The sequence below is a fragment of the Panicum virgatum genome, unplaced genomic scaffold (assembly GCF_016808335.1).
Source record: "Panicum virgatum strain AP13 unplaced genomic scaffold, P.virgatum_v5 scaffold_4224, whole genome shotgun sequence".
NCBI lineage: Eukaryota > Viridiplantae > Streptophyta > Magnoliopsida > Poales > Poaceae > Panicum > Panicum virgatum.
This window is the reverse complement of record NW_024376370.1, coordinates 54,012-63,628: the sequence shown is the minus strand read 5'-3', so window position 1 is coordinate 63,628 and position 9,617 is coordinate 54,012. Positions and strand designations below refer to the sequence as shown.

Sequence of the window (9,617 nt, the reverse complement as noted above, 5' to 3'; positions counted from 1 at the left end):
GACTTGACTTTGGGTTTGCTTTGCTCTTACATGGTTTACTTAGATTACATCAACTATCGTGTTCTTGTTGTTCGTTACCGATTATCCTCGTGTAGTGATAGCATGCGGGAGGGAAAGGTTTTGATCTTGGAACACACATTTGGTAGATTAGATCCGTTCTTTGTTGCTCGGTGATTACATCTCTAGTGATCCTAGACCCTATGGACAAATGCTCTTTATATCTTGTGCACACACCTATCATTGCTCACTAGTCTAGATTAGATTAGATTGGTTAGATTAGATCTATTTCACACTCAATCACTCAATATAGATCTTTTACCAACGTCATTAGTGCCTAGTTAAGCATAGTAGAACGTTTGTTCCGTGGATTGATAAACCTTGGGGGAATACTCTAAGGGAAAAGCTACACGATCCATGTGCTTGCGGTACGTAAATTGGGGCTCTAAGGAGCGTCAACAATCATCATATGTTTTAATGGCTTCTTTGTAAGCTAAAGCAGTACGCACCATCTTGTATGTTGAACTCCACCTTGTTGACACATCAAGACTCAACCCTTCTCCAATTTGCAATGCAAGAGATCTACAAAAGTATGCATGCGAGCTGGTGATTTCTTAAGGTACTTCACAGTTAACCTAAGGTTGCTTATCAAAGAAGCAAGCACAGCAACCCCATCATTGACAACCAAGGTGATAATGTGTGCACAACAACGGACATGGAAATATTTTGCATCGAAGGCATAGCCCTGTCTAGCTGTTAACCTAGCACAATTGTGACACGGTCAGCACCTTTCCCACCTAGCACTGTCAGCTCATCCTCAGACATATCATCATTTTTGTCATATGAATTACTTTCTAAATCAGTTCCATCACTTGCATTTGCACTCCCTCCCTTTTGTTGCACAACAGATTCCATCACTTAGCGAGATACAATCAAGAAGAAATAATTGAGTTTCATTGAATCATATATTTACAGCCTATAATCGGTTCATCATTTAGCCACCCCCACGTGCTACAGTAAAGAAGCAGATTGGTAATAGAGTAAAGAGTAATACCTAGAGACGAAGGCAGGCAAGTCGCCGGTCTACTGCTCGCGGCTCGCCGTCCGTGCCTCCGTGGACCGAAGAGTACAGATGGCGATGGCGCAGTCTCTTGTAGTCGCGTTCTTGGTCTCCTGGGGCAGCGGCGGCAGCAGCTTGGGGTCAAAGCCGTCAAGGATGGAGTGGGAGCAGCGGCGGGCAGCAGCTTGGCAGCGGCAGCGGCGGCGGCGGACGGAGGAACCGGGGAGCGGGGAACTGGAGGGCGAGTGCGTGCAGCGTTCTAGCGGTGGCGGCTGCGCCTACGCCCCTCTATAGACTTCGGTCTGCGGATGGAGTGGGAAGTGGAGTTAGGGTTTAGCTATTGGGCTTTGGCCTTTGTGTGATGGGCTGGCTGCCTCGCTTGGGGGTTGGGCTTTCATTGTTTGGCCTCAGCTCGCGAGCCAAAACGAGCCGGCTCGGCTCGGCTCGGCGTTTTAGCGAGCCGAGAAAAGAGGCTCGGCTCGGCTCGTTCTAGGCTCATGAGCCGATCTGAGCCGAGCCGAGCCGCTCCGAGCCCGAGCCGAGCTTTGAGCCGCGAGATTTTTTTCCAGCCCTACTCGCACGCGTAGCTCGGCCTACCGCCATTACTTCGACCACACCCCGAATACAGACAAAACACCAGCGGCGATGGCTCGCCTCCTCCTCTTCCTCGCTGTACTTGCCACCTGCTGGTTTCTCGGCTCACCGCCGGCCAGCGTTCCTCTGGTGGATCGGCTCCCTGCACCGACGCGCACGACCACGTCCCCGACGTCGGCACGAGGCTCCGCCGACCGCGCCGCACTGGCTCTGTTCCTCGCGCCGGGCGCGTCCTTCCCAAACCTAGTGCCCGCGCGTGCGTGGGGATCGGAGCACGCGCCACCGCCGCGGACTGCCACCTCTCCGGGATTCTCGCGGCGAGATGTCCCGAGGGGCCACCCGCGCTTCCTCCCTCATCTCCGACATCGGCGTGGGACTCCTCCGACCGCGCGGCGTCTTCTCCGCTTCAGGCGCCACCACCGTCAGGCGTCAGCAGCCTTACCCGAGCGCGCGGCGTCATCTCCCGCGACGTCAGCACCAGGCTTCTCCGAGCGAGTCGCGCTGTCTCCCCGCAGCACGCCATCGATGACGTCCTCCGTCCCCGCGTCTCCTCCCGACTCCCGAGTGCGAGTTCGTGCTGCCATCTCCACGTCTCGCCGCTCCTGCAACTTGGGCGCGTCTGCGGCGGGACTCCTCCGAGCGCGTGGGGCCGTCTCCACAGCGTGCGGCTTCGGCTGCGCCCTCGGTTCAGGACAGGAGCCAAGGCCCGCGGGAGTGTTCGAGTTGCCAGCGATGGCCCCTAGGACAGAGGGCGGGGGGTCAGGAGATGGCTCTACTCGTCTCCTCTTGTTTGTGGAGGGTGGCAGGGCTGTTGCCGTGCCTGCTATTTCGCTTATAGACAGCCGAACGAGCAGTTCTAACCCGGCACGAGCCCATTCAAGCACGGCCTGTTTAGGCACGATTGCTAAACGGGCCGGGCCGTGCCTGCCCACCGGTTGAGGTGCCTGCTCAGGCACGACACGAGTGCACCCTAGCCGTGCCGGCCTGTCGGCCCGTTTATCCCATGAAGGTCTGTGATGAGCCGCGTAGGTGCTTCTCTACCACCACGCGAGGGGGAGGCGTGCGTGACAAGGGGGAGGCGGTCGGGCGCTGGTGCGCCATCGCGCAGTGGGAAGTGGCTGGGTGCCAGCCGCGCCACCGCACGGGGAAAGGGAGGATGGCGGGCGCCACCACGTGGTGAAAGGAAGAGGGCCAACGCCAATTAGATGCACCGTCATGGGGAGGGAAAGAGGTGTGGGCCAACGCTGATGCGCGAGGAGGAGAGCATGTCCTACTGCGCCACCAGGAGTGGAGGAACCATCGCGCCGCCGTGCGCTGTCACGCTGTGGGGAGGGGAGGGGACCGGGAGCCGTCATGCCGTGGGGAAGGGAGGCGGCCAGGGGCCGGCCGCGCCACCATTCAAGGAAATGAGGTGGACCGATGCCAGCTTGTCGCCGATTGGGAGGAGCAATGTTTGCGCCACCTGCGCGACCAACGGATACGGCCAGTCACCAGCCGCATCTGGAGATGGACGGGGAGAGTGGGAGCTAAGGTTTGGAGTAGGAAATAATATATATGTGGGTCGAATCTGAGAATTTAGAATGTGGGCTGGTAGTTCAGGCCAAAATCGTGTCGACTCTCTGATCGGGCTATGCCATGCTGGCCCCGAGCCAAGACATCAACCTAAGCACGGACCGGGCCCGAAAACTCGTGCCTTGGCGTTCCGCGGCTTTTTTTTATTTCTATATTTTTTAAAAACATTTTTTACAGAAAACCTTTTTGGGTCACATGCAGATCTAACCGTCGATCACTGGATGGACGGCCACCAGGGGGTGGAATGGCACCGCTACAGTGCTCAGTGAGATGCCTTCAGCATGTCACCGAATCTGAGTCCCTCCCCTCCCCCGCCGCGCCAGCGCGAAGGGCCGCGACGTGCGGCGCACAGGGCGGAGGCATGCCGTGCGGGGAGAAGCGGCACGAGGGGCCGCGGGGTCACGGTGCGAGGGTCCGGGGCGTCGCGGCGGTGCGCCGGCGGCGAGCCGTGCGAGGAGCCGCGAGGCCCTGCAGACACGGCGGTCCTTGAGGAGTGGGGCGCCGCCATCGACGCGTGGGTCGACCGCGTCCTCGAGCTCATCGGCAGCGGCAAGGTATATGCACTGCATCCGATCCGGCCGTATCCTTGCGCCACCTCTTCCTTGTGATGCCATCTTCGATTACTCTCTGATTTTGCTGGTGAATTTTGATGTGTTGCGTGATGGTCTGGTAACCGGAGACATCGATGCTTGTTAATCGTTATGTGGGTTTAGTACATTGGCTCTGTTTTTGCGTGCTTTTTGATGCCATCAGCATCCTCAGACATGTTTTTCTGCATCCAGCCAACATAGTACGGAGTATTACTTTGGGAGCCCATTAAAATCATAGGACCACTGCTACAATCTTTCAAGATGATAGCAAATGTAGCCATTTGTAGGTTAACCTAGAGTGAGTCGTGAAGATTAGCTTCTGGGCGGTTGATTTGAAATTTTATTGTTTGTAATCTCTTATGCTTCATCTCGATTACTTTCACTGCTTCCAAAGGTAGGATATTTAGAATAGACTTTTGTTTGGTCGCCTTCCCAAATGTGTGTGCTGTTCAGGATATTTGCTTCGTGCATTTGGCTGCATACTTGCAGTTCTCTACTTCAATTAGTGTGTCGCCTGCAAGAATTCATTTTAAAGAATGGGGAATTATTTTTTATAATAAATAGTTAAAAAGACAAAATATTGTTGGTACAACAATAATCTATGTGGGGGGGGGGGGGGGGGGTAAACAGTCAATCTGTTCCAATCATCTGTCCATATTACATATATGGTATAACAGTAACTGTATTATTACATCTTAAATCCTCTCAATAACATTGCCCTTCATGTTCTGAACAAAATTGCTTAGCTGATACACAGTACAAACAAATTACTGGCTTTGCAATGATGGGGGTAGGAGTTGATGAGCCCATTGAATCATGTAGAGGAGGAATAATCAATAATCAAACAGAGCGAGGTAGGTATATAAATCCTGTGCTGAACTTTTTCTCTAGACAAAAAGATCGGGCTTTTGAGATGTCAATTATTTACTGGATATTCTTTTGTGGTTACTCTGTTTACCACTAGCTTTTCTGCTTCTTTGACGCCTTCAATGGGTTTTTGATTACGCTCTTGTTCGTTTTTGCATGCAGCGTGCTTTCAGACCCAAAACAATTTCAAGGATGTTCCGCCTCCACAGTGACTTCTTCCCCATACGAGATGTCGCAGCTAGGCTTAATTTTCCCCGATTTTTTCAATCCATAGCCTGAATGCATGAAAGTGAATTACCACACCACCATCTTCTGCACCTCCACGAGGCGATGAGGACATGACAGCCTCGGATACGACCATTCGAGCAAATCAGCAGGTGAGCTCGTTCCTATGTACTGCATCTTATGATTTTGAGAATGACATGCTACCTAATAATGTTATTATGGTTAGGAATAATGGACAGGACCTGCAGGGAGGCCTTGAGAACAAGCTCTTGTAGGTGTGAAGGGACAAGCCGGATGTCTTACCAAGTTGGAGGCCAGGTACAACTCAAGCTCAAGTCCACCTAAGATTTAGGCATGATTGGGTAAATATTCAGGCATCATTTTGATGCTCACTGCTGCCGTCCTCGTTGATTCGCATCCGGCGAGCTCTAATGCAGTGGTCCATGGATGCAAATATTTCCCCTTGGAAACATTTTTTTGTTGTTTACCTTAACTATTTTTTGCAGTGGTCAAACTTTTTTCACTAAAATTTCTTTACTAGCATTTTCATTTTGGTTCAATACTTATCTCCTCTATTTTCACTTTGTCATATTTGTAAATTGAACGAAGTTGAGCAATGGCTACAAACAACCAAGTTCTTACGTACATCAGGTGAGTTTGTGTTTTCCTCTTATTTCAGATTCAAAGCTTTTAGTATGTAAATGATAAATGAAGTGTTTTTACCATTAACTTTTGCATGCTAGATGGTTCTATGTATATTCTCCCATCCAAGTTGACGAGTCTATTAGGCTGTTAATTAGAAATTTCTAGCCTAAACCTCCATGGATATATTCAGTGAACATGCCATCTTTCTGTCACTTTGCAGCTTACGTATCTACATCTCATTAAGTGCCTATATTTCTGATGTTCAGTTTATTGCTCATCTGATGCCAGGTTTATTTTGAGGCTATATTAAATGTGTCAAGGTGAAATTCCAGTTTATTTTCAGTGGGCTATGGCTCATCTGTTGCCAGGTTTGTTGCTTTCTTGGTTTTAGTTTAGATAGCTTCTGGTTGATTAGATGGTTGCCATTGTAATTTGTGTTGCTTAATATGCCCTGATCCATCAAAGGGTGCACAATGGCAAATTCATGACAAGTGTGCATCTAACTGCATTAATTAGACTTTATTGTGCATGCTCCTAATGTGTTGTTTAATAATAATGATGATGGATTGTTGCCACTGGATATGTGCCACCAGTACAAATTTTATATTATATTTATTTTTTACAAACACATTCGTGACGCACGTGCATCCTACTAGTCGACTGAAAAGAAAACTCATGCTATAGCAGAGTCACGAATCTTGTGCCACTCTATTATTCAGTGCGATCGATACGGATATCCTTATTCCAGTAATCTAAACTCATGGCCACAACAGATCCATGAGTTCCTCCATGCTGATGGCATCCAAAGATCCCAGCTCTCCTGGGGTTCCAAAGGAAACACCCGACGAAACCAAGTTCGCCATCTGATCCGTCAGTGGCCAGCAGTACCCCGCCGTGAACTCGACCATGCTCGCTGGCATCTCCTTGTTAGGATCCTGACCCTCCGCCGGCAAGCACGGCCGCCTGAAGCTGTCCAGGGGCAACCCCTGCGCCACGAAGCGGTGGCCGTCCCTGTCCAGCTGGGCCGCAGCCGCGTCGTCATCCCTGGGGCACGCCGGCGTGTGCTCGCCGAAGTAGGTAGTGTGGAACAGGGACGGGTCGTCCTCCATCCGGTCGACCTGCTTCCTCGCGCCGCAGCCGAGCTCGTCCCTGTACGCGCACCGGAAATAGAACCTCGGGTTCTTGTGGCCCTGGATGCTCTTCTCCCCGTACTTCCTCCACGCGTAGCCGTCGTCCATCGCCGAGCTTGCTACGACCCTTGCTCGCGCTTCTTCTCCGCATCCCCTCCTCGCTCTGGAATCGAAGAATCTCGTATCCACGTATAAATAAAGGGAGAAAATGAAGATCCAAAATAGTAATATTTAGGAGGACACGCTAGCTGCTAGTAGCTATCACACGCGCGCGCGTACCTTCTCTTGGATCCGGCTGGAGGCCGAGCTCCCAATCCCAACCCTTGCTCCGTCTTGCCCGTAGTACTACTGCCACCGCCGGCGGCGCCGCGCACCGCGGCCCGAGCGCGGTCGATGCAGCGAATGATCTGCTCGGCGAGCTCTCGCTTGCCAGGATCCGCGCCCGTGGCCTGGAGGAGGGCCTGCAGACGGACGGCGGCCTCCCGCGCCTCGGCCATGACGCCGCACGCTGCAGAAGCACGATCAGCCGTCGCCATCTATACCTATTACAGCAGCTCTGGTTGTTACTGTATAGTATCGTGTCTACTGTGTTCTACCACACGTGCCGGACCTTTATATGGTCGTCGTAGTACCTAGCTAGTTCGACGCACGGTGCCGCGATCCGGCCGCGCCGACGCGCGGTGGATTCGGGAAAGGTGCGGCGAATCTGCGCCAAGTTAGTTAATCATCCCGGCCCGGCCGCCTTGCGACATTGTGTAACACCTAGGTGTTAATCTTTTGTAATTAATTTAATTATGGTCATTAATTTCAACTCACGCCAGTCTGGGCCAGACCGGTCTGATCGGTTGGGACAACCGGTTTGACCGGTTTAAACTGATTTCAACCGTTCTGGACCCCACAACATTTAAATCACACACTCTCTCCCTCATCAGTTCACTCGCCCTTCCCCAGCTCTCTCTCACTCTCTCCCCGAGCCATTCCCCTCCCAGACCCTAAGCTCTCCAATCCTCCCTCTCCATTCGATTCCAAGGCCAAGGAAGGACCAAATCCGCGTTGGGGAACTTCTCCCTCACGATTCTCTCCCCAGGGTGCAGTGGATTCAAGTTCTTCGCGGGGAAAAGACACATTCAAGGTATTTTAGCTTGGGATGGTTCGATTTCTCATTCTAGATGATCTTGAGTGATTTCCTCTGGTCAAACACATCCAAGTACATCCATGAACCAGTGCCTAGAAGGGTTTTAGAATTGGTGGACGAGTTTCGCCGCGACAAGAATTCTAGCTTTTGGTCTGGATAGGACCGGTCTGACCGGTCTGGTGGACCGGTTTGACTGGTAGTGGGGTTGAGTCAATTAGGACCGGTCTGACCGGTGTAGCGAGGGCTGAGAAGGATTAATAAGTGATAGTTAGTGCATATAGTTAGAAATTAACTTGGTTATTTGTTACCTATTAATTTTATAAATCATGCATGCATTCTCATGTCATATGCATATGCACACGTGTAGCAGCCGCGGTAGAAGAGGTGGTGTACGAGGCGGTTGTGGAGCCACAGGAGCCGCAGGGGCAAGCCCCGCAGCAGGAGGTGCGTGAGAAGCTGGCCCAAGGCCCAGCTGACCCTAGTGCTGAGCAGCAGTCTCAAGGCAAGCCCCGATGCATATCCTATTATTTTAAATTATGACTCACTATATGTATTTATTACTTGTGCATTACGTTTCAGGAATTATTTGAAACCCTAGCTGTATAGAACGATAGTAATGCTATGCTTAATAGTTTTCGGTAGAAGTCGAGTGATTCTTGTCGCTCGCGAGATATAGGATGTTAGAAGTCGAGTAATTTCCGGTTACTCGTGAGATATAGGATATATTTATGTTCCAGTACGTGAGTTATTGAATTTGACATGGAATGAATGGAAATTTGAGACCGGATGGGGAATGGTGATGGTATTTAGGGATGACAGCAGGACAGGGTTTCTGGGAGTCTTAGCCTCGTTTATGTCGATTGAGGACCGTACCGTTGTTGGCCCTGCTGATCATATTTGAATAGTACTAACCTCATACTGGGAGCAGGAGGTAGTCGAAACCGGTAAGCCTAATACTACCTTGCTTCGAAAGTACATGACTTCAACTCACCTCCTGGGGTAGTCGAGTAGTCGCGAAAAAATGGGGATGCATATATTTACTTTTAGTGGTCTCACGTTGAGCTCGGTTGACCATATGATGGTGGGGCGGTCCTGTAGTTCGAGGTGGGGAGGGGAATGGTTGGTGTGTACGGTCCGACGGGACTTATACGTGCCGTGTTGGTTAGGTCCACCTTGCAAGATTAAATCGAATCGATTCGCCGTCAGTCGCTCTCGAATATGAGCACCTTGATCACTGCGTCACATCGTAGTAATGAGATATGGAACATGTATTACAAAAATAATGATTACTTTGAATTGTGATTTAATATCCTACCATGTTGCTCTAGTTGGTTTAGGCAAATATTAGATTATGATTAAGCTATATAGAACCTAGGGCTAAAATAATGAAAATAAAGATTCATTTTTAGACGCTTTTCTGCAAAACAAACTACCAGCCAGAAAGCTTTGCATATCTAGCTATGTGGGCTAAGTATACCCAATAGTCGGGTAAGTCTTGCTGAGTATTAGTTGCTTAGGTTTGTTGCCACCAATTTATTTCAGAACACCCAGACGTTGACTTCTACCCCTGCTGTGTCAAGTTCATCCATCAGAATGCAGAGGGCTGGGAGGTGGTGGAGCGAGATTCTTAGATTAGAGAGTTGGCGGGTTGCACACTTGAGGGCGGAGGGTGCAACCCCTCAATTTTGCTTAGACCGGTCTGACCGGTTAGGTAAACCGGTTAGACCGGTGGTTGGAAAAGGTCGTAGGTCAGCGGTCTAACCGGTTAGGTGAACCGGTCCAACCAGTTGGGAAGAAACTGA

At 50.8% G+C, this 9,617-nt stretch overlaps 1 long non-coding RNA gene across 2 annotated transcripts; it reads left to right on the top strand.

Annotated features, from left to right (window-relative positions):
- The first annotated feature begins 3,568 nt into the window (after positions 1 to 3,568).
- On the top strand, positions 3,569 to 8,318 carry LOC120694209. 2 transcript variants are annotated; one of them, XR_005683381.1, is made up of 5 exons: positions 3,569 to 3,777; positions 4,843 to 5,223; positions 5,515 to 5,556; positions 5,839 to 5,918; positions 8,186 to 8,318. It is a non-coding gene; the product is annotated as an uncharacterized LOC120694209 (long non-coding RNA). The 2 variants fall into 2 exon arrangements; XR_005683380.1 differs by lacking the exon at positions 8,186 to 8,318 and having other exon boundaries at positions 3,573 to 3,777; positions 5,839 to 6,125.
- Positions 8,319 to 9,617: the final 1,299 nt, after the last annotated feature.